At 38.8% G+C, this 17,304-nt stretch overlaps 30 non-coding genes across 30 annotated transcripts; all 30 read right to left on the reverse strand.

The window, feature by feature from the left end:
• Nucleotides 1–702: 702 nt before the first annotated feature.
• On the reverse strand, nt 703–775 carry TRNAK-UUU (transfer RNA lysine (anticodon UUU)). Its single transcript has one exon. It is a non-coding gene; the product is annotated as a tRNA-Lys (tRNA).
• Nucleotides 776–1,070: 295 nt separating this feature from the next.
• Nucleotides 1,071–1,161, reverse strand: TRNAR-UCU (transfer RNA arginine (anticodon UCU)). The gene is given in 2 exon segments: nt 1,071–1,106; nt 1,125–1,161. It is a non-coding gene; the product is annotated as a tRNA-Arg (tRNA).
• Nucleotides 1,162–1,500: 339 nt separating this feature from the next.
• TRNAK-UUU (transfer RNA lysine (anticodon UUU)) lies at nt 1,501–1,573 on the reverse strand. The gene has a single exon. It is a non-coding gene; the product is annotated as a tRNA-Lys (tRNA).
• Nucleotides 1,574–2,430: 857 nt separating this feature from the next.
• Nucleotides 2,431–2,503, reverse strand: TRNAK-UUU (transfer RNA lysine (anticodon UUU)). The gene has a single exon. It is a non-coding gene; the product is annotated as a tRNA-Lys (tRNA).
• A 295-nt stretch (nt 2,504–2,798) lies between these two features.
• Nucleotides 2,799–2,889, reverse strand: TRNAR-UCU (transfer RNA arginine (anticodon UCU)). The gene is given in 2 exon segments: nt 2,799–2,834; nt 2,853–2,889. It is a non-coding gene; the product is annotated as a tRNA-Arg (tRNA).
• Nucleotides 2,890–3,228: 339 nt separating this feature from the next.
• On the reverse strand, nt 3,229–3,301 carry TRNAK-UUU (transfer RNA lysine (anticodon UUU)). Its single transcript has one exon. It is a non-coding gene; the product is annotated as a tRNA-Lys (tRNA).
• Nucleotides 3,302–4,158: 857 nt separating this feature from the next.
• On the reverse strand, nt 4,159–4,231 carry TRNAK-UUU (transfer RNA lysine (anticodon UUU)). Its single transcript has one exon. It is a non-coding gene; the product is annotated as a tRNA-Lys (tRNA).
• A 295-nt stretch (nt 4,232–4,526) lies between these two features.
• Nucleotides 4,527–4,617, reverse strand: TRNAR-UCU (transfer RNA arginine (anticodon UCU)). The gene is given in 2 exon segments: nt 4,527–4,562; nt 4,581–4,617. It is a non-coding gene; the product is annotated as a tRNA-Arg (tRNA).
• Nucleotides 4,618–4,956: 339 nt separating this feature from the next.
• TRNAK-UUU (transfer RNA lysine (anticodon UUU)) lies at nt 4,957–5,029 on the reverse strand. The gene has a single exon. It is a non-coding gene; the product is annotated as a tRNA-Lys (tRNA).
• An 857-nt stretch (nt 5,030–5,886) lies between these two features.
• TRNAK-UUU (transfer RNA lysine (anticodon UUU)) lies at nt 5,887–5,959 on the reverse strand. Its single transcript has one exon. It is a non-coding gene; the product is annotated as a tRNA-Lys (tRNA).
• Nucleotides 5,960–6,254: 295 nt separating this feature from the next.
• On the reverse strand, nt 6,255–6,345 carry TRNAR-UCU (transfer RNA arginine (anticodon UCU)). The gene is given in 2 exon segments: nt 6,255–6,290; nt 6,309–6,345. It is a non-coding gene; the product is annotated as a tRNA-Arg (tRNA).
• A 339-nt stretch (nt 6,346–6,684) lies between these two features.
• On the reverse strand, nt 6,685–6,757 carry TRNAK-UUU (transfer RNA lysine (anticodon UUU)). The gene has a single exon. It is a non-coding gene; the product is annotated as a tRNA-Lys (tRNA).
• An 857-nt stretch (nt 6,758–7,614) lies between these two features.
• Nucleotides 7,615–7,687, reverse strand: TRNAK-UUU (transfer RNA lysine (anticodon UUU)). Its single transcript has one exon. It is a non-coding gene; the product is annotated as a tRNA-Lys (tRNA).
• Nucleotides 7,688–7,982: 295 nt separating this feature from the next.
• Nucleotides 7,983–8,073, reverse strand: TRNAR-UCU (transfer RNA arginine (anticodon UCU)). The gene is given in 2 exon segments: nt 7,983–8,018; nt 8,037–8,073. It is a non-coding gene; the product is annotated as a tRNA-Arg (tRNA).
• Nucleotides 8,074–8,405: 332 nt separating this feature from the next.
• On the reverse strand, nt 8,406–8,478 carry TRNAK-UUU (transfer RNA lysine (anticodon UUU)). Its single transcript has one exon. It is a non-coding gene; the product is annotated as a tRNA-Lys (tRNA).
• Nucleotides 8,479–9,337: 859 nt separating this feature from the next.
• TRNAK-UUU (transfer RNA lysine (anticodon UUU)) lies at nt 9,338–9,410 on the reverse strand. Its single transcript has one exon. It is a non-coding gene; the product is annotated as a tRNA-Lys (tRNA).
• Nucleotides 9,411–9,705: 295 nt separating this feature from the next.
• Nucleotides 9,706–9,796, reverse strand: TRNAR-UCU (transfer RNA arginine (anticodon UCU)). Its single transcript is given in 2 exon segments — nt 9,706–9,741; nt 9,760–9,796. It is a non-coding gene; the product is annotated as a tRNA-Arg (tRNA).
• A 339-nt stretch (nt 9,797–10,135) lies between these two features.
• TRNAK-UUU (transfer RNA lysine (anticodon UUU)) lies at nt 10,136–10,208 on the reverse strand. Its single transcript has one exon. It is a non-coding gene; the product is annotated as a tRNA-Lys (tRNA).
• An 859-nt stretch (nt 10,209–11,067) lies between these two features.
• On the reverse strand, nt 11,068–11,140 carry TRNAK-UUU (transfer RNA lysine (anticodon UUU)). The gene has a single exon. It is a non-coding gene; the product is annotated as a tRNA-Lys (tRNA).
• A 295-nt stretch (nt 11,141–11,435) lies between these two features.
• Nucleotides 11,436–11,526, reverse strand: TRNAR-UCU (transfer RNA arginine (anticodon UCU)). The gene is given in 2 exon segments: nt 11,436–11,471; nt 11,490–11,526. It is a non-coding gene; the product is annotated as a tRNA-Arg (tRNA).
• Nucleotides 11,527–11,865: 339 nt separating this feature from the next.
• Nucleotides 11,866–11,938, reverse strand: TRNAK-UUU (transfer RNA lysine (anticodon UUU)). The gene has a single exon. It is a non-coding gene; the product is annotated as a tRNA-Lys (tRNA).
• An 859-nt stretch (nt 11,939–12,797) lies between these two features.
• TRNAK-UUU (transfer RNA lysine (anticodon UUU)) lies at nt 12,798–12,870 on the reverse strand. The gene has a single exon. It is a non-coding gene; the product is annotated as a tRNA-Lys (tRNA).
• Nucleotides 12,871–13,165: 295 nt separating this feature from the next.
• On the reverse strand, nt 13,166–13,256 carry TRNAR-UCU (transfer RNA arginine (anticodon UCU)). The gene is given in 2 exon segments: nt 13,166–13,201; nt 13,220–13,256. It is a non-coding gene; the product is annotated as a tRNA-Arg (tRNA).
• Nucleotides 13,257–13,595: 339 nt separating this feature from the next.
• Nucleotides 13,596–13,668, reverse strand: TRNAK-UUU (transfer RNA lysine (anticodon UUU)). Its single transcript has one exon. It is a non-coding gene; the product is annotated as a tRNA-Lys (tRNA).
• Nucleotides 13,669–14,527: 859 nt separating this feature from the next.
• On the reverse strand, nt 14,528–14,600 carry TRNAK-UUU (transfer RNA lysine (anticodon UUU)). The gene has a single exon. It is a non-coding gene; the product is annotated as a tRNA-Lys (tRNA).
• Nucleotides 14,601–14,895: 295 nt separating this feature from the next.
• On the reverse strand, nt 14,896–14,986 carry TRNAR-UCU (transfer RNA arginine (anticodon UCU)). Its single transcript is given in 2 exon segments — nt 14,896–14,931; nt 14,950–14,986. It is a non-coding gene; the product is annotated as a tRNA-Arg (tRNA).
• A 339-nt stretch (nt 14,987–15,325) lies between these two features.
• TRNAK-UUU (transfer RNA lysine (anticodon UUU)) lies at nt 15,326–15,398 on the reverse strand. Its single transcript has one exon. It is a non-coding gene; the product is annotated as a tRNA-Lys (tRNA).
• Nucleotides 15,399–16,257: 859 nt separating this feature from the next.
• On the reverse strand, nt 16,258–16,330 carry TRNAK-UUU (transfer RNA lysine (anticodon UUU)). The gene has a single exon. It is a non-coding gene; the product is annotated as a tRNA-Lys (tRNA).
• A 295-nt stretch (nt 16,331–16,625) lies between these two features.
• Nucleotides 16,626–16,716, reverse strand: TRNAR-UCU (transfer RNA arginine (anticodon UCU)). The gene is given in 2 exon segments: nt 16,626–16,661; nt 16,680–16,716. It is a non-coding gene; the product is annotated as a tRNA-Arg (tRNA).
• Nucleotides 16,717–17,055: 339 nt separating this feature from the next.
• On the reverse strand, nt 17,056–17,128 carry TRNAK-UUU (transfer RNA lysine (anticodon UUU)). The gene has a single exon. It is a non-coding gene; the product is annotated as a tRNA-Lys (tRNA).
• Nucleotides 17,129–17,304: the final 176 nt, after the last annotated feature.

A 17,304-nucleotide genomic window follows, 5' to 3' on the forward strand; every position in this document is an offset into this window, starting at 1 on the left:
AATCCATTATAACTCCGGAAATTTGTACTATCTCATTTTCGGATGACATAGAAATCACGTGTTTAAAATGACACAGTGAAATTAATAAAGGGCCAAATACTATTACTAACTCCTAAATTACATTTTCAGCAGTATCATTGGGAATTTCCTCTTGGGCATAGACTATGCAACATTTTCAAAGCAAACAGTCTCTGTTTAAGTAGACTTTCTTTCACTGCCATTTTGGTAAATGTTTCTGGTGATGGAGAAGCAGGATTGCTGGTTACTGTTTCAATTAGTTATAAAATAGAGGAGGGATAAAATTGACCCAGTTGGTGTTCGAACCCTTAGCGTTTGAATGCTTTTGCTACATTCGCCTAGGACTCCAAGCCGCAATCCATTGCACCAGAGATCCGACCTGATTCAACAAGGTGATCAGAGATTCACAAATAAAAAGATGACCTATAAGTTGTTGACCAACTTTATCAAATTAATCGGACACTAGCTTACATTTTGAACATTGAATTGGATAAAAGATAATCAACATGTCAAACTACATGATACAGTTTGGGTAAGTCTTCTTAACCCTTGTCAAAGAAAGTAGAGCACAGATGGGTATGTAAGGACTCGATCAAGACTTTTTTGAACCATCTGTAATTGGAATTCCCATTCATTGGATCCTGAAAAGAGTATGCAATTGATATACATTTTCTTTAACCAAGCCGCCTGAACAGGGACTTGAACCCTGGGCCCTCAGATTAAAAGTCTGATGCTCTACCGACTGAGCTATCCAGGCTCTGAGGCAGCACCCCACAAAATGACATTATCAACATTAGGAAGTGTCCCAACTATCACTACGTTTTTTAACCCCTTGCGTGCGGGGCGTATTTTCCGCCTGTGCTGACTCCGCCTTGCGCGGGCGGAGTCATGACGGAACGGTTTCGTCATCAGCACAGCTCACCCGTAGCTGATGACGGAACCGTTCTGTCATCAGCACGCAAGGGGTTAAGATGGTTGCCGGTATTAGTACTAAATACAGAGAATATAATAATGAATTGGTACTTGGGATAACAGGATAACAGGGATAAAACTGACTCTGGTGGGATTCGAACCAACAACCTTTGAATATCTTTTTTACATTCACCTAGAAGTCCAATGCGCTATCCATTGCGCCACAGAGCCAATCTGCTATAATGAGGTGCAGAGATGTTCTGAAATGAAATAATGAGCTATTAGCTGTTGATCAGCTTTATAAAGTTCATTTGATACTATAACCATGGCTATATTTTGAATATTGAATTGGTGAAATGATATTCACCGTCTCAGACTACATGATACCATTGGTAAATCTACGTACGACTTAAGTTTAGTCAAATGGCACATAATATGTGAGACAGATGTGTATTTCACAACTCCATGAAAGACGTTTTTGCAATTTTAGTAATGGAATATCTTATTTGTCATGCAGGGGTCCACAAAAAGAGCATACAATTAGAGTACTTTTTCTTTAAAGGAAACAACCGCCTGAACAGGGACTTGAACCCTGGACCCTCAGATTAAAAGTCTGATGCTCTACCGACTGAGCTATCCAGGCTCTGCTATACTCTACCTTAAAATCAGCTAAACAAATGTGGACGTACACTGACCTACACTTTGTATATTTATATAATTACATATATTAGCAATCAATATTCTAGAGTTTAATAATGAATTGATATTATAAGCATTTGAAATTTCAGCAGCACACGTAATCCATTATAACTCCGGAAATTTGTACTATCTCATTTTCGGATGACATAGAAATCACGTGTTTAAAATGACACAGTGAAATTAATAAAGGGCCAAATACTATTACTAACTCCTAAATTACATTTTCAGCAGTATCATTGGGAATTTCCTCTTGGGCATAGACTATGCAACATTTTCAAAGCAAACAGTCTCTGTTTAAGTAGACTTTCTTTCACTGCCATTTTGGTAAATGTTTCTGGTGATGGAGAAGCAGGATTGCTGGTTACTGTTTCAATTAGTTATAAAATAGAGGAGGGATAAAATTGACCCAGTTGGTGTTCGAACCCTTAGCGTTTGAATGCTTTTGCTACATTCGCCTAGGACTCCAAGCCGCAATCCATTGCACCAGAGATCCGACCTGATTCAACAAGGTGATCAGAGATTCACAAATAAAAAGATGACCTATAAGTTGTTGACCAACTTTATCAAATTAATCGGACACTAGCTTACATTTTGAACATTGAATTGGATAAAAGATAATCAACATGTCAAACTACATGATACAGTTTGGGTAAGTCTTCTTAACCCTTGTCAAAGAAAGTAGAGCACAGATGGGTATGTAAGGACTCGATCAAGACTTTTTTGAACCATCTGTAATTGGAATTCCCATTCATTGGATCCTGAAAAGAGTATGCAATTGATATACATTTTCTTTAACCAACCCGCCTGAACAGGGACTTGAACCCTGGGCCCTCAGATTAAAAGTCTGATGCTCTACCGACTGAGCTATCCAGGCTCTGAGGCAGCACCCCACAAAATGACATTATCAACATTAGGAAGTGTCCCAACTATCACTACGTTTTTTAACCCCTTGCGTGCGGGGCGTATTTTCCGCCTGTGCTGACTCCGCCTTGCGCGGGCGGAGTCATGACGGAACGGTTTCGTCATTAGCACAGCTCACCCGTAGCTGATGACGGAACCGTTCTGTCATCAGCACGCAAGGGGTTAAGATGGTTGCCGGTATTAGTACTAAATACAGAGAATATAATAATGAATTGGTACTTGGGATAACAGGATAACAGGGATAAAACTGACCCTGGTGGGATTCGAACCAACAACCTTTGAATATCTTTTTTACATTCACCTAGAAGTCCAATGCGCTATCCATTGCGCCACAGAGCCAATCTGCTATAATGAGGTGCAGAGATGTTCTGAAATGAAATAATGAGCTATTAGCTGTTGATCAGCTTTATAAAGTTCATTTGATACTATAACCATGGCTATATTTTGAATATTGAATTGGTGAAATGATATTCACCGTCTCAGACTACATGATACCATTGGTAAATCTACGTACGACTTAAGTTTAGTCAAATGGCACATAATATGTGAGACAGATGTGTATTTCACAACTCCATGAAAGACGTTTTTGCAATTTTAGTAATGGAATATCTTATTTGTCATGCAGGGGTCCACAAAAAGAGCATACAATTAGAGTACTTTTTCTTTAAAGGAAACAACCGCCTGAACAGGGACTTGAACCCTGGACCCTCAGATTAAAAGTCTGATGCTCTACCGACTGAGCTATCCAGGCTCTGCTATACTCTACCTTAAAATCAGCTAAACAAATGTGGACGTACACTGACCTACACTTTGTATATTTATATAATTACATATATTAGCAATCAATATTCTAGAGTTTAATAATGAATTGATATTATAAGCATTTGAAATTTCAGCAGCACACGTAATCCATTATATCTCCGGAAATTTGTACTATCTCATTTTCGGATGACATAGAAATCACGTGTTTAAAATGACACAGTGAAATTAATAAAGGGCCAAATACTATTACTAACTCCTAAATTACATTTTCAGCAGTATCATTGGGAATTTCCTCTTGGGCATAGACTATGCAACATTTTCAAAGCAAACAGTCTCTGTTTAAGTAGACTTTCTTTCACTGCCATTTTGGTAAATGTTTCTGGTGATGGAGAAGCAGGATTGCTGGTTACTGTTTCAATTAGTTATAAAATAGAGGAGGGATAAAATTGACCCAGTTGGTGTTCGAACCCTTAGCGTTTGAATGCTTTTGCTACATTCGCCTAGGACTCCAAGCCGCAATCCATTGCACCAGAGATCCGACCTGATTCAACAAGGTGATCAGAGATTCACAAATAAAAAGATGACCTATAAGTTGTTGACCAACTTTATCAAATTAATCGGACACTAGCTTACATTTTGAACATTGAATTGGATAAAAGATAATCAACATGTCAAACTACATGATACAGTTTGGGTAAGTCTTCTTAACCCTTGTCAAAGAAAGTAGAGCACAGATGGGTATGTAAGGACTCGATCAAGACTTTTTTGAACCATCTGTAATTGGAATTCCCATTCATTGGATCCTGAAAAGAGTATGCAATTGATATACATTTTCTTTAACCAAGCCGCCTGAACAGGGACTTGAACCCTGGGCCCTCAGATTAAAAGTCTGATGCTCTACCGACTGAGCTATCCAGGCTCTGAGGCAGCACCCCACAAAATGACATTATCAACATTAGGAAGTGTCCCAACTATCACTACGTTTTTTAACCCCTTGCGTGCGGGGCGTATTTTCCGCCTGTGCTGACTCCGCCTTGCGCGGGCGGAGTCATGACGGAACGGTTTCGTCATCAGCACAGCTCACCCGTAGCTGATGACGGAACCGTTCTGTCATCAGCACGCAAGGGGTTAAGATGGTTGCCGGTATTAGTACTAAATACAGAGAATATAATAATGAATTGGTACTTGGGATAACAGGATAACAGGGATAAAACTGACTCTGGTGGGATTCGAACCAACAACCTTTGAATATCTTTTTTACATTCACCTAGAAGTCCAATGCGCTATCCATTGCGCCACAGAGCCAATCTGCTATAATGAGGTGCAGAGATGTTCTGAAATGAAATAATGAGCTATTAGCTGTTGATCAGCTTTATAAAGTTCATTTGATACTATAACCATGGCTATATTTTGAATATTGAATTGGTGAAATGATATTCACCGTCTCAGACTACATGATACCATTGGTAAATCTACGTACGACTTAAGTTTAGTCAAATGGCACATAATATGTGAGACAGATGTGTATTTCACAACTCCATGAAAGACGTTTTTGCAATTTTAGTAATGGAATATCTTATTTGTCATGCAGGGGTCCACAAAAAGAGCATACAATTAGAGTACTTTTTCTTTAAAGGAAACAACCGCCTGAACAGGGACTTGAACCCTGGACCCTCAGATTAAAAGTCTGATGCTCTACCGACTGAGCTATCCAGGCTCTGCTATACTCTACCTTAAAATCAGCTAAACAAATGTGGACGTACACTGACCTACACTTTGTATATTTATATAATTACATATATTAGCAATCAATATTCTAGAGTTTAATAATGAATTGATATTATAAGCATTTGAAATTTCAGCAGCACACGTAATCCATTATAACTCCGGAAATTTGTACTATCTCATTTTCGGATGACATAGAAATCACGTGTTTAAAATGACACAGTGAAATTAATAAAGGGCCAAATACTATTACTAACTCCTAAATTACATTTTCAGCAGTATCATTGGGAATTTCCTCTTGGGCATAGACTATGCAACATTTTCAAAGCAAACAGTCTCTGTTTAAGTAGACTTTCTTTCACTGCCATTTTGGTAAATGTTTCTGGTGATGGAGAAGCAGGATTGCTGGTTACTGTTTCAATTAGTTATAAAATAGAGGAGGGATAAAATTGACCCAGTTGGTGTTCGAACCCTTAGCGTTTGAATGCTTTTGCTACATTCGCCTAGGACTCCAAGCCGCAATCCATTGCACCAGAGATCCGACCTGATTCAACAAGGTGATCAGAGATTCACAAATAAAAAGATGACCTATAAGTTGTTGACCAACTTTATCAAATTAATCGGACACTAGCTTACATTTTGAACATTGAATTGGATAAAAGATAATCAACATGTCAAACTACATGATACAGTTTGGGTGAGTCTTCTTAACCCTTGTCAAAGAAAGTAGAGCACAGATGGGTATGTAAGGACTCGATCAAGACTTTTTTGAACCATCTGTAATTGGAATTCCCATTCATTGGATCCTGAAAAGAGTATGCAATTGATATACATTTTCTTTAACCAAGCCGCCTGAACAGGGACTTGAACCCTGGGCCCTCAGATTAAAAGTCTGATGCTCTACCGACTGAGCTATCCAGGCTCTGAGGCAGCACCCCACAAAATGACATTATCAACATTAGGAAGTGTCCCAACTATCACTACGTTTTTTAACCCCTTGCGTGCGGGGCGTATTTTCCGCCTGTGCTGACTCCGCCTTGCGCGGGCGGAGTCATGACGGAACGGTTTCGTCATCAGCACAGCTCACCCGTAGCTGATGACGGAACCGTTCTGTCATCAGCACGCAAGGGGTTAAGATGGTTGCCGGTATTAGTACTAAATACAGAGAATATAATAATGAATTGGTACTTGGGATAACAGGATAACAGGGATAAAACTGACTCTGGTGGGATTCGAACCCACAACCTTTGAATATCTTTTTTACATTCACCTAGAAGTCCAATGTGCTATCCATTGCGCCACAGAGCCAATCTGCTATAATGAGGTGCAGAGATGTTCTGAAATGAAATAATGAGCTATTAGCTGTTGATCAGCTTTATAAAGTTCATTTGATACTATAACCATGGCTATATTTTGAATATTGAATTGGTGAAATGATATTCACCGTCTCAGACTACATGATACCATTGGTAAATCTACGTACGACTTAAGTTTAGTCAAATGGCACATAATATGTGAGACAGATGTGTATTTCACAACTCCATGTAAGAAGTTTTTGCAATTTTAGTAATGGAATATCTTATTCGTCATGCAGGGGTCCACAAAAAGAGCATACAATTAGAGTACTTTTTCTTTAAAGGAAACAACCGCCTGAACAGGGACTTGAACCCTGGACCCTCAGATTAAAAGTCTGATGCTCTACCGACTGAGCTATCCAGGCTCTGCCATACTCTACCTTAAAATCAGCTAAACAAATGTGGACGTACACTGACCTACACTTTGTATATTTATATAATTACATATATTAGCAATCAATATTCTAGAGTTTAATAATGAATTGATATTATAAGCATTTGAAATTTCAGCAGCACACGTAATCCATTATAACTCCGGAAATTTGTACTATCTCATTTTCGGATGACATAGAAATCACGTGTTTAAAATGACACTGTGAAATTAATAAAGGGCCAAATACTATTACTAACTCCTAAATTACATTTTCAGCAGTATCATTGGGAATTTCCTCTTGGGCATAGACTATGCAACATTTTCAAAGCAAACAGTCTCTGTTTAAGTAGACTTTCTTTCACTGCCATTTTGGTAAATGTTTCTGGTGATGGAGAAGCAGGATTGCTGGTTACTGTTTCAATTAGTTATAAAATAGAGGAGGGATAAAATTGACCCAGTTGGTGTTCGAACCCTTAGCGTTTGAATGCTTTTGCTACATACGCCTAGGACTCCAAGCCGCAATCCATTGCACCAGAGATCCGACCTGATTCAACAAGGTGATCAGAGATTCACAAATAAAAAGATGACCTATAAGTTGTTGACCAACTTTATCAAATTAATCGGACACTAGCTTACATTTTGAACATTGAATTGGATAAAAGATAATCAACATGTCAAACTACATGATACAGTTTGGGTAAGTCTTCTTAACCCTTGTCAAAGAAAGTAGAGCACAGATGGGTATGTAAGGACTCGATCAAGACTTTTTTGAACCATCTGTAATTGGAATTCCCATTCATTGGATCCTGAAAAGAGTATGCAATTGATATACATTTTTTTTAACCAAGCCGCCTGAACAGGGACTTGAACCCTGGGCCCTCAGATTAAAAGTCTGATGCTCTACCGACTGAGCTATCCAGGCTCCGAGGCAGCACCCCACAAAATGACATTATCAACATTAGGAAGTGTCCCAACTATCACTACGTTTTTTAACCCCTTGCGTGCGGGGCGTATTTTCCGCCTGTGCTGACTCCGCCTTGCGCGGGCGGAGTCATGACGGAACGGTTTCGTCATCAGCACAGCTCACCCGTAGCTGATGACGGAACCGTTCTGTCATCAGCACGCAAGGGGTTAAGATGGTTGCCGGTATTAGTACTAAATACAGAGAATATAATAATGAATTGGTACTTGGGATAACAGGATAACAGGGATAAAACTGACTCTGGTGGGATTTGAACCCACAACCTTTGAATATCTTTTTTACATTCACCTAGAAGTCGAATGCGCTATCCATTGCGCCACAGAGCCAATCTGCTATAATGAGGTGCAGAGATGTTCTGAAATGAAATAATGAGCTATTGATCAGCTTTATAAAGTTCATTTGATACTATAACCATGGCTATATTTTGAATATTGAATTGGTGAAATGATATTCACCGTCTCAGACTACATGATACCATTGGTAAATCTACGTACGACTTAAGTTTAGTCAAATGGCACATAATATGTGAGACAGATGTGTATTTCACAACTCCATGAAAGACGTTTTTGCAATTTTAGTAATGGAATATCTTATTTGTCATGCAGGGGTCCACAAAAAGAGCATACAATTAGAGTACTTTTTCTTTAAAGGAAACAACCGCCTGAACAGGGACTTGAACCCTGGACCCTCAGATTAAAAGTCTGATGCTCTACCGACTGAGCTATCCAGGCTCTGCTATACTCTACCTTAAAATCAGCTAAACAAATGTGGACGTACACTGACCTACACTTTGTATATTTATATAATTACATATATTAGCAATCAATATTCTAGAGTTTAATAATGAATTGATATTTTAAGCATTTGAAATTTCAGCAGCACACGTAATCCATTATAACTCCGGAAATTTGTACTATCTCATTTTCGGATGACATAGAAATCACGTGTTTAAAATGACACAGTGAAATTAATAAAGGGCCAAATACTATTACTAACTCCTAAATTACATTTTCAGCAGTATCATTGGGAATTTCCTCTTGGGCATAGACTATGGAACATTTTCAAAGCAAACAGTCTCTGTTTAAGTAGACTTTCTTTCACTGCCATTTTGGTAAATGTTTCTGGTGATGGAGAAGCAGGATTGCTGGTTACTGTTTCAATTAGTTATAAAATAGAGGAGGGATAAAATTGACCCAGTTGGTGTTCGAACCCTTAGCGTTTGAATGCTTTTGCTACATTCGCCTAGGACTCCAAGCCGCAATCCATTGCACCAGAGATCCGACCTGATTCAACAAGGTGATCAGAGATTCACAAATAAAAAGATGACCTATAAGTTGTTGACCAACTTTATCAAATTAATCGGACACTAGCTTACATTTTGAACATTGAATTGGATAAAAGATAATCAACATGTCTCAAACTACATGATACAGTTTGGGTAAGTCTTCTTAACCCTTGTCAAAGAAAGTAGAGCACAGATGGGTATGTAAGGACTCGATCAAGACTTTTTTGAACCATCTGTAATTGGAATTCCCATTCATTGGATCCTGAAAAGAGTATGCAATTGATATACATTTTCTTTAACCAAGCCGCCTGAACAGGGACTTGAACCCTGGGCCCTCAGATTAAAAGTCTGATGCTCTACCGACTGAGCTATCCAGGCTCTGAGGCAGCACCCCACAAAATGACATTATCAACATTAGGAAGTGTCCCAACTATCACTACGTTTTTTAACCCCTTGCGTGCGGGGCGTATTTTCCGCCTGTGCTGACTCCGCCTTGCGCGGGCGGAGTCATGACGGAACGGTTTCGTCATCAGCACAGCTCACCCGTAGCTGATGACGGAACCGTTCTGTCATCAGCACGCAAGGGGTTAAGATGGTTGCCGGTATTAGTACTAAATACAGAGAATATAATAATGAATTGGTACCTGGGATAACAGGATAACAGGGATAAAACTGACTCTGGTGGGATTTGAACCCACAACCTTTGAATATCTTTTTTACATTCACCTAGAAGTCGAATGCGCTATCCATTGCGCCACAGAGCCAATCTGCTATAATGAGGTGCAGAGATGTTCTGAAATGAAATAATGAGCTATTAGCTGTTGATCAGCTTTATAAAGTTCATTTGATACTATAACCATGGCTATATTTTGAATATTGAATTGGTGAAATGATATTCACCGTCTCAGACTACATGATACCATTGGTAAATCTACGTACGACTTAAGTTTAGTCAAATGGCACATAATATGTGAGACAGATGTGTATTTCACAACTCCATGTAAGACGTTTTTGCAATTTTAGTAATGGAATATCTTATTCGTCATGCAGGGGTCCACAAAAAGAGCATACAATTAGAGTACTTTTTCTTTAAAGGAAACAACCGCCTGAACAGGGACTTGAACCCTGGACCCTCAGATTAAAAGTCTGATGCTCTACCGACTGAGCTATCCAGGCTCTGCTATACTCTACCTTAAAATCAGCTAAACAAATGTGGACGTACACTGACCTACACTTTGTATATTTATATAATTACATATATTAGCAATCAATATTCTAGAGTTTAATAATGAATTGATATTTTAAGCATTTGAAATTTCAGCAGCACACGTAATCCATTATAACTCCGGAAATTTGTACTATCTCATTTTCGGATGACATAGAAATCACGTGTTTAAAATGACACAGTGAAATTAATAAAGGGCCAAATACTATTACTAACTCCTAAATTACATTTTCAGCAGTATCATTGGGAATTTCCTCTTGGGCATAGACTATGGAACATTTTCAAAGCAAACAGTCTCTGTTTAAGTAGACTTTCTTTCACTGCCATTTTGGTAAATGTTTCTGGTGATGGAGAAGCAGGATTGCTGGTTACTGTTTCAATTAGTTATAAAATAGAGGAGGGATAAAATTGACCCAGTTGGTGTTCGAACCCTTAGCGTTTGAATGCTTTTGCTACATTCGCCTAGGACTCCAAGCCGCAATCCATTGCACCAGAGATCCGACCTGATTCAACAAGGTGATCAGAGATTCACAAATAAAAAGATGACCTATAAGTTGTTGACCAACTTTATCAAATTAATCGGACACTAGCTTACATTTTGAACATTGAATTGGATAAAAGATAATCAACATGTCTCAAACTACATGATACAGTTTGGGTAAGTCTTCTTAACCCTTGTCAAAGAAAGTAGAGCACAGATGGGTATGTAAGGACTCGATCAAGACTTTTTTGAACCATCTGTAATTGGAATTCCCATTCATTGGATCCTGAAAAGAGTATGCAATTGATATACATTTTCTTTAACCAAGCCGCCTGAACAGGGACTTGAACCCTGGGCCCTCAGATTAAAAGTCTGATGCTCTACCGACTGAGCTATCCAGGCTCTGAGGCAGCACCCCACAAAATGACATTATCAACATTAGGAAGTGTCCCAACTATCACTACGTTTTTTAACCCCTTGCGTGCGGGGCGTATTTTCCGCCTGTGCTGACTCCGCCTTGCGCGGGCGGAGTCATGACGGAACGGTTTCGTCATCAGCACAGCTCACCCGTAGCTGATGACGGAACCGTTCTGTCATCAGCACGCAAGGGGTTAAGATGGTTGCCGGTATTAGTACTAAATACAGAGAATATAATAATGAATTGGTACCTGGGATAACAGGATAACAGGGATAAAACTGACTCTGGTGGGATTTGAACCCACAACCTTTGAATATCTTTTTTACATTCACCTAGAAGTCGAATGCGCTATCCATTGCGCCACAGAGCCAATCTGCTATAATGAGGTGCAGAGATGTTCTGAAATGAAATAATGAGCTATTAGCTGTTGATCAGCTTTATAAAGTTCATTTGATACTATAACCATGGCTATATTTTGAATATTGAATTGGTGAAATGATATTCACCGTCTCAGACTACATGATACCATTGGTAAATCTACGTACGACTTAAGTTTAGTCAAATGGCACATAATATGTGAGACAGATGTGTATTTCACAACTCCATGTAAGACGTTTTTGCAATTTTAGTAATGGAATATCTTATTCGTCATGCAGGGGTCCACAAAAAGAGCATACAATTAGAGTACTTTTTCTTTAAAGGAAACAACCGCCTGAACAGGGACTTGAACCCTGGACCCTCAGATTAAAAGTCTGATGCTCTACCGACTGAGCTATCCAGGCTCTGCTATACTCTACCTTAAAATCAGCTAAACAAATGTGGACGTACACTGACCTACACTTTGTATATTTATATAATTACATATATTAGCAATCAATATTCTAGAGTTTAATAATGAATTGATATTTTAAGCATTTGAAATTTCAGCAGCACACGTAATCCATTATAACTCCGGAAATTTGTACTATCTCATTTTCGGATGACATAGAAATCACGTGTTTAAAATGACACAGTGAAATTAATAAAGGGCCAAATACTATTACTAACTCCTAAATTACATTTTCAGCAGTATCATTGGGAATTTCCTCTTGGGCATAGACTATGGAACATTTTCAAAGCAAACAGTCTCTGTTTAAGTAGACTTTCTTTCACTGCCATTTTGGTAAATGTTTCTGGTGATGGAGAAGCAGGATTGCTGGTTACTGTTTCAATTAGTTATAAAATAGAGGAGGGATAAAATTGACCCAGTTGGTGTTCGAACCCTTAGCGTTTGAATGCTTTTGCTACATTCGCCTAGGACTCCAAGCCGCAATCCATTGCACCAGAGATCCGACCTGATTCAACAAGGTGATCAGAGATTCACAAATAAAAAGATGACCTATAAGTTGTTGACCAACTTTATCAAATTAATCGGACACTAGCTTACATTTTGAACATTGAATTGGATAAAAGATAATCAACATGTCTCAAACTACATGATACAGTTTGGGTAAGTCTTCTTAACCCTTGTCAAAGAAAGTAGAGCACAGATGGGTATGTAAGGACTCGATCAAGACTTTTTTGAACCATCTGTAATTGGAATTCCCATTCATTGGATCCTGAAAAGAGTATGCAATTGATATACATTTTCTTTAACCAAGCCGCCTGAACAGGGACTTGAACCCTGGGCCCTCAGATTAAAAGTCTGATGCTCTACCGACTGAGCTATCCAGGCTCTGAGGCAGCACCCCACAAAATGACATTATCAACATTAGGAAGTGTCCCAACTATCACTACGTTTTTTAACCCCTTGCGTGCGGGGCGTATTTTCCGCCTGTGCTGACTCCGCCTTGCGCGGGCGGAGTCATGACGGAACGGTTTCGTCATCAGCACAGCTCACCCGTAGCTGATGACGGAACCGTTCTGTCATCAGCACGCAAGGGGTTAAGATGGTTGCCGGTATTAGTACTAAATACAGAGAATATAATAATGAATTGGTACCTGGGATAACAGGATAACAGGGATAAAACTGACTCTGGTGGGATTTGAACCCACAACCTTTGAATATCTTTTTTACATTCACCTAGAAGTCGAATGCGCTATCCATTGCGCCACAGAGCCAATCTGCTATAATGAGGTGCAGAGATGTTCTGAAATGAAATAATGAGCTATTAGCTGTTGATCAGCTTTATAAAGTTCATTTGATACTATAACCATGGCTATATTTTGAATATTGAATTGGTGAAATGATATTCACCGTCTCAGACTACATGATACCATTGGTAAATCTACGTACGACTTAAGTTTAGTCAAATGGCACATAATATGTGAGACAGATGTGTATTTCACAACTCCATGTAAGACGTTTTTGCAATTTTAGTAATGGAATATCTTATTCGTCATGCAGGGGTCCACAAAAAGAGCATACAATTAGAGTACTTTTTCTTTAAAGGAAACAACCGCCTGAACAGGGACTTGAACCCTGGACCCTCAGATTAAAAGTCTGATGCTCTACCGACTGAGCTATCCAGGCTCTGCTATACTCTACCTTAAAATCAGCTAAACAAATGTGGACGTACACTGACCTACACTTTGTATATTTATATAATTACATATATTAGCAATCAATATTCTAGAGTTTAATAATGAATTGATATTATAAGCATTTGAAATTTCAGCAGCACACGTAATCCATTATAACTCCGGAAATTTGTACTATCTCATTTTCGGATGACATAGAAATCACGTGTTTAAAATGACACTGTGAAATTAATAAAGGGCCAAATACTATTACTAACTCCTAAATTACATTTTCAGCAGTATCATTGGGAATTTCCTCTTGGGCATAGACTATGGAACATTTTCAAAGCAAACAGTCTCTGTTTAAGTAGACTTTCTTTCACTGCCATTTTGGTAAATGTTTCTGGTGATGGAGAAGCAGGATTGCTGGTTACTGTTTCAATTAGTTATAAAATAGAGGAGGGATAAAATTGACCCAGTTGGTGTTCGAACCCTTAGCGTTTGAATGCTTTTGCTACATTCGCCTAGGACTCCAAGCCGCAATCCATTGCACCAGAGATCCGACCTGATTCAACAAGGTGATCAGAGATTCACAAATAAAAAGATGACCTATAAGTTGTTGACCAACTTTATCAAATTAATCGGACACTAGCTTACATTTTGAACATTGAATTGGATAAAAGATAATCAACATGTCTCAAACTACATGATACAGTTTGGGTAAGTCTTCTTAACCCTTGTCAAAGAAAGTAGAGCACAGATGGGTATGTAAGGACTCGATCAAGACTTTTTTGAACCATCTGTAATTGGAATTCCCATTCATTGGATCCTGAAAAGAGTATGCAATTGATATACATTTTCTTTAACCAAGCCGCCTGAACAGGGACTTGAACCCTGGGCCCTCAGATTAAAAGTCTGATGCTCTACCGACTGAGCTATCCAGGCTCTGAGGCAGCACCCCACAAAATGACATTATCAACATTAGGAAGTGTCCCAACTATCACTACGTTTTTTAACCCCTTGCGTGCGGGGCGTATTTTCCGCCTGTGCTGACTCCGCCTTGCGCGGGCGGAGTCATGACGGAACGGTTTCGTCATCAGCACAGCTCACCCGTAGCTGATGACGGAACCGTTCTGTCATCAGCACGCAAGGGGTTAAGATGGTTGCCGGTATTAGTACTAAATACAGAGAATATAATAATGAATTGGTACCTGGGATAACAGGATAACAGGGATAAAACTGACTCTGGTGGGATTTGAACCCACAACCTTTGAATATCTTTTTTACATTCACCTAGAAGTCGAATGCGCTATCCATTGCGCCACAGAGCCAATCTGCTATAATGAGGTGCAGAGATGTTCTGAAATGAAATAATGAGCTATTAGCTGTTGATCAGCTTTATAAAGTTCATTTGATACTATAACCATGGCTATATTTTGAATATTGAATTGGTGAAATGATATTCACCGTCTCAGACTACATGATACCATTGGTAAATCTACGTACGACTTAAGTTTAGTCAAATGGCACATAATATGTGAGACAGATGTGTATTTCACAACTCCATGTAAGACGTTTTTGCAATTTTAGTAATGGAATATCTTATTCGTCATGCAGGGGTCCACAAAAAGAGCATACAATTAGAGTACTTTTTCTTTAAAGGAAACAACCGCCTGAACAGGGACTTGAACCCTGGACCCTCAGATTAAAAGTCTGATGCTCTACCGACTGAGCTATCCAGGCTCTGCTATACTCTACCTTAAAATCAGCTAAACAAATGTGGACGTACACTGACCTACACTTTGTATATTTATATAATTACATATATTAGCAATCAATATTCTAGAGTTTAATAATGAATTGATATTTTAAGCATTTGAAATTTCAGCAGCACACGTAATCCATTATAACTCCGGAAATTTGTACTATCTCATTTTCGGATGACATAGAAATCACGTGTTTAAAATGACACAGTGAAATTAATAAAGGGCCAAATACTATTACTAACTCCTAAATTACATTTTCAGCAGTATCATTGGGAATTTCCTCTTGGGCATAGACTATGGAACATTTTCAAAGCAAACAGTCTCTGTTTAAGTAGACTTTCTTTCACTGCCATTTTGGTAAATGTTTCTGGTGATGGAGAAGCAGGATTGCTGGTTACTGTTTCAATTAGTTATAAAATAGAGGAGGGATAAAATTGACCCAGTTGGTGTTCGAACCCTTAGCGTTTGAATGCTTTTGCTACATTCGCCTAGGACTCCAAGCCGCAATCCATTGCACCAGAGATCCGACCTGATTCAACAAGGTGATCAGAGATTCACAAATAAAAAGATGACCTATAAGTTGTTGACCAACTTTATCAAATTAATCGGACACTAGCTTACATTTTGAACATTGAATTGGATAAAAGATAATCAACATGTCTCAAACTACATGATACAGTTTGGGTAAGTCTTCTTAACCCTTGTCAAAGAAAGTAGAGCACAGATGGGTATGTAAGGACTCGATCAAGACTTTTTTGAACCATCTGTAATTGGAATTCCCATTCATTGGATCCTGAAAAGAGTATGCAATTGATATACATTTTCTTTAACCAAGCCGCCTGAACAGGGACTTGAACCCTGGGCCCTCAGATTAAAAGTCTGATGCTCTACCGACTGAGCTATCCAGGCTCTGAGGCAGCACCCCACAAAATGACATTATCAACATTAGGAAGTGTCCCAACTATCACTACGTTTTTTAACCCCTTGCGTGCGGGGCGTATTTTCCGCCTGTGCTGACTCCGCCTTGCGCGGGCGGAGTCATGACGGAACGGTTTCGTCATCAGCACAGCTCACCCGTAGCTGATGACGGAACCGTTCTGTCATCAGCACGCAAGGGGTTAAGATGGTTGCCGGTATTAGTACTAAATACAGAGAATATAATAATGAATTGGTACCTGGGATAACAGGATAACAGGGATAAAACTGACTCTGGTGGGATTTGAACCCACAACCTTTGAATATCTTTTTTACATTCACCTAGAAGTCGAATGCGCTATCCATTGCGCCACAGAGCCAATCTGCTATAATGAGGTGCAGAGATGTTCTGAAATGAAATAATGAGCTATTAGCTGTTGATCAGCTTTATAAAGTTCATTTGATACTATAACCATGGCTATATTTTGAATATTGAATTGGTGAAATGATATTCACCGTCTCAGACTACATGATACCATTGGTAAATCTACGTACGACTTAAGTTTAGTCAAATGGCACATAATATGTGAGACAGATGTGTATTTCACAACTCCATGTAAGACGTTTTTGCAATTTTAGTAATGGAATATCTTATTCGTCATGCAGGGGTCCACAAAAAGAGCATACAATTAGAGTACTTTTTCTTTAAAGGAAACAACCGCCTGAACAGGGACTTGAACCCTGGACCCTCAGATTAAAAGTCTGATGCTCTACCGACTGAGCTATCCAGGCTCTGCTATACTCTACCTTAAAATCAGCTAAACAAATGTGGACGTACACTGACCTACACTTTGTATATTTATATAATTACATATATTAGCAATCAATATTCTAGAGTTTAATAATGAATTGATATTATAAGCATTTGAAATTTCAGCAGCACACGTAATCCATTATAACTCCGGAAA

The sequence above is a fragment of the Lissotriton vulgaris genome, chromosome 1_2, assembly GCF_964263255.1.
Source record: "Lissotriton vulgaris chromosome 1_2, aLisVul1.2, whole genome shotgun sequence".
Classification (NCBI taxonomy): Eukaryota; Metazoa; Chordata; class Amphibia; order Caudata; family Salamandridae; genus Lissotriton; species Lissotriton vulgaris.